The sequence below is a fragment of the Carlito syrichta genome, unplaced genomic scaffold (assembly GCF_000164805.1).
Source record: "Carlito syrichta isolate Samal-C Ts95f unplaced genomic scaffold, Tarsius_syrichta-2.0.1 Scaffold309624, whole genome shotgun sequence".
In the NCBI taxonomy this organism is placed as follows: domain Eukaryota; kingdom Metazoa; phylum Chordata; class Mammalia; order Primates; family Tarsiidae; genus Carlito; species Carlito syrichta.
Genome location: NW_007253720.1, coordinates 641979 through 646353, shown reverse-complemented (window position 1 = coordinate 646353; position 4375 = coordinate 641979).

The window sequence follows — 4375 nt, the reverse complement described above, 5'->3', positions numbered from 1 at the left end:
CAGTGGCACACTCACAGCCACCATAGCCTTGACCTGCTGGGCTCAGGTGATCCTTCCACCTCAGCCTTCCAAGTAGCTGGAACTACAGGCATGTGACATCACGCCCCGCTAATTTTTTAGTTTATCGTAGAGACGAGATCTTGCCAATTTGCCCACGCTGGTCTTGAACCCCTGGGCCCAGGCAATCTTTTCGCCTACACTTCCCAAAGTGCTGGGATTACAGGCGTGAGCCACCACGCCTGGCTCTCATATATTATCCCACCCAACACGTTTTCCTTATGATGTTACTGAACTCCTTATGCAGGCAGATGGGGTCTATATTTTCTCATTTTAAATCTGAGCAGGGGCCTGTAGTCTTCCCAACCCATGGAGTTCAGCAAAAGTGATGCTGGTTGACTTCTGAGACTGGCTCATGAAAGGATACAGCCTCGGCCCGTCTTTGTCTCTCTTCCTCTGCTTGCCCTCAGAACCCAGCCACCCGGCTGGGAGGCAGCCCGGCCACAAGCAGAGGCCTCTAGCTGACAGCGATCGTCAGTTGCCAGACACGTGAGTCAACGAGCTCCCATAGGGTTCCAGCCACAGACCTTCAGTCTTTCCACTGAGGGCCCAGAAAGCACCGACACTATACCCTGTCTGACATTCTAGCCCACAGAAACCATGAGGGATCATGAGTAATTATTGTTGCTTTAAGCCACTAAGTGTTGGGTCATCTGTTATGCAGTAATAGGTAACTAGTGAAACATCAATCCTGAATGTCCTCTAACGAGCTTCAAGGGGGAAAAAAGATATCTATTTACTCACTCATCTATGAAACCCAAGAGGGCATATTTGGCTTCAGACACACTAGATAGAGGGGGCTCAAGTGATGTCATAGGGTTCTGTATCTCTCTTCTGTTTGCTCTACTTTTCTGTCAGCTCTAAGTTTTCCTCGATTTTACAGTTCAACATCTCAGTAGAAGTGTATTTTCCCAAAACAGCAGCATAAACCCCAAGGAAGACCTGAGTCACCTGCGATAACAGTGAGTCACGTTTTCAATTTCAATTCACAGAAAACTCTACTACCAGTGACATAAAGCTTAAACCATAAGGACACTTATTATTTACTTTGAAAAAGTCCCAGCCGGGCTCGGGGGCTCGGCCTGTAATTCCAGCACTTTGGGAGGCTGAGGTGAATGGATTGCCTGAGCCCGCGGGTTCGAGACCCGCCTGGGCAACTTGGCGAGACCTCATCTCTACAATAAAATTTTAAAAAACTAGCCGGGCGTGGTAGTGCGCACCTGTAGTTCCGGCTACTTGGAAGACTGAGGCGGAAGGATCGCCAGAGCCCAGCAGGTGGAGGCTGCGGTGGCTGGGCGACAGAGTGAGACTCCAACTCAAAAAAGAAAAAGAAAAAGAAAAAGTCCTAAAGTAGGAGATCCCACTAGTCAAGTATAAGCGACCCAAGATTTTTCTATCCTCATGCTTGTGGCTTCATGGTCACAGTGTGGCTTCTCCAGCTCCAGTCATCACATTTGCTTTCACCGGAAAGGAAGGAACCAGAGAAAACCAATTTGTTTATCAAGCATGTTACTTTTCTTAGAAAGTAAAATATCTTCCCAGAAGCCACCCTTTTACCTCATTGGCCAGGACCAGGTTACTTGGCCAACCCTAGCTGTGAGAGAAGCTGTGAGAATAGTTGGCTTTCTAGTTTCTATAGTGGGAAGCAGCAAGGGAGAGAGGGCTGTGCATAGCTGGTGGGTTGGTGTCGTTTATGTCTGCCCAGCCTTGAACCAACCATGGACAGGGCCATAGAGTCTTCAGTTGGTTAGATCCTAGGTCAAAGGGTGGAGTCAACTCCACACAAACCCAGTGGACCGAGCAGGATTTTGGAGGCGCAAAGGTACGTTAAAGGGTTTGAAAACATCTGCCCATCCAGAGTGTTCTACTGTATGGATTAATTCACAAATCTTTTTTATCTAGTTATTTATTTATTTGAATCAGAGTCTCATTCTGTCACCCAGGCTGGAGGGCAATCGCACGCTCATGGCCACCGCAGCCTCGACCTGCTGGGCTCAGGTGATTCTTCTGCCTCAGCCTTCCAAGTAGTTGGAACCACAGGTGTGTGCCACCATGCCCAGCTAATTTTTTGATTTACTGTAGCGATGAGGTCTCGCTAAGTCTCCAAGGCTGGTCTTGAACCGGTAGACTCAAGCAATCCTCTCGCCTCCGCCTCCCAAAGTGCTGAGATTACAGGCGTGAGCCACCGTGCCTGGCTACAGTTCTTTTAATTTCCAACTTTGGTTCCTAGACAAGAGGATGGGAGGATTGGTGTGAGTGACAGTGTAAACACAGGCATGGGGTGGGAGGAGCACAAGGAGACAGGTTAGGGCTAGGGAGCATTTCAGTTTGGTTAGAGGTTGGGCCACAAGGAGGGCGGGAGAAAGTATGGGTAGCCACAGCTGACTGAACGTCAAGCTATGTCAATATTTTACTTAATACTCATAATAGCCACATGAGGGCAGTATCGCTCAATTTCCACTCAATGATGTTCCAGATAAGAAAACAGACCTGGAATCAAAATCCAGGCCTTCTGATGAGTTTCCAGGCTGTGTGACTCCAGAACCTCCAGGCTGGAGACCCTGCTCTGGTTCCCCGAAGAAGGAGTAACTCAGGGGAAGCTGGCGCGATTAAAGCCACATGAAGTCACTTTCTTCCTGGAAAGATCTGGATACGGAGGCACAGGCTAGGCCAGGTTGTGTTATCTCATGTGCTTGGAGATCGGAGTTGGAACTTCATTGCCAAACATCTGCACTCCTCACGCTGAGATGAGATTTCTGACTGATTGAAAAACAGACAAACAAAACGACACCAACCCTGAGGCCGAGAACAAGTTCCCCAAATCATCAAGGTATCAGCTCCACCACCTCCGGTCTCACCAGATGAAGCCACCTGGTCCAGAGGGCAGAGCAAGCCCGTGGGGCCCTTCACAGTGAGCAGTCATGAAAATGGCAGAGTGTGGCTGCCAGCTGATTGAGGACGGCCCTGTCAGCATGAAGCCAAGGTTCCTTTGGCCTTTTGCTACTGGAGGAAACCTAGGCTGAGTCCAGAGTCTCTCCACTGCTCCCTAGTGCTGACCATAGTCCAGAATGTCCCAGACTGTGAGATCATATGCCACAAGTGTCTATTCCTTTGTACTCTGTACTCATACCTGCGTCTTGGGAGGAACCCTACAAAACCATAGGCACTGAAGCACTTGTCAAAATGCTACAGATTGGCCAGGCTCGGTGGCTCAGCCTGTAATCCCGCGCCTTGGAGAGGCTGAGGTGAGTGGATTGCCTGAGGCCGCGGGTTCGAGAACCGCCTGGGCAGCGAGACCTCATCTCTACAATAAATCAAAAAATCAGCCGGGCGTGGTAGCACGCGCCTGTAATTCCGGCTACTTGGAAGGCTGAGGCGGAAGGATCGCCAGAGCTCCCCCGGGAGCAGCCACTGCACTCCGGTCTGGGCAACAGAGTGAGACTCCAACTCAAAAAAAAAAAGTCCTACAGATTGAAGATGCTAGGTGATGACCAGACACCCGAGCCCATCCACCCAGTCATGGAAAGTTCCAAACTGCCCCTAGAAGTCTGGTACACTCGAATGTTGACTTGAAAGAGTGAGATGGATCTCTTGCCCTGACATATGAGGCACCCCAAATCTGCCGTCACCCCAGTTGGGAGGCAATGTGGGCCAGTGGTGAAAAGCATGGCTTTCGGATTTGGAAGACCCTGCTCAAGTCTTATGGAGGCCACTTGTGCCTCGACCAAGTTTAATGTCTCCTTTCCAAGCCCGTTTCTCCACTTGTAAAAAGTCATGGCAAACGCACCACGCGAGAGTTTAAGGAGGCCGAAGTGAAATGATGCAGGTCAAATATCTGGCCCTTGGTAAAAACAAACTGCGTGTATAGGGTTCCCGTTTCTGTAAAAGAACAGTGTGAGCACACGCACAGAAAACAACCCACGCCTGGCGGGGGGGCACGGCCTGTAGCTCGAGCTACTTGGAGGGCTGATGTGGAAGGATCCCCTGAGCCCCGCAGGTCGAGGCTGCGGTGGCCTGGGCGTTCCAGCCTGGGCGGCCGGGTGAGGCTTCAACTCAAAGGAAAAGGCGAAGAGCCCGCACTGCTCTCTAAACCGTCAGCAAGAATCCTCTCGGCGTGGGGACTCGGGGAAACCAGGGACCCGCCTCGTCCTCCAGCATGTGTGGCTAAAGTTCGAGCTGAAAGAAAGACATCAAAGAATCGGGCCGCATTTACAACCAGAACAGCGGGAGCACCCGGGTGAACAAAGAGCGTCCGAACGAAGAAGCGAGGAAACTGCAGGCGGCCCGGCCCAGCCCCGCGGCCCGAGGACGCGGTTCC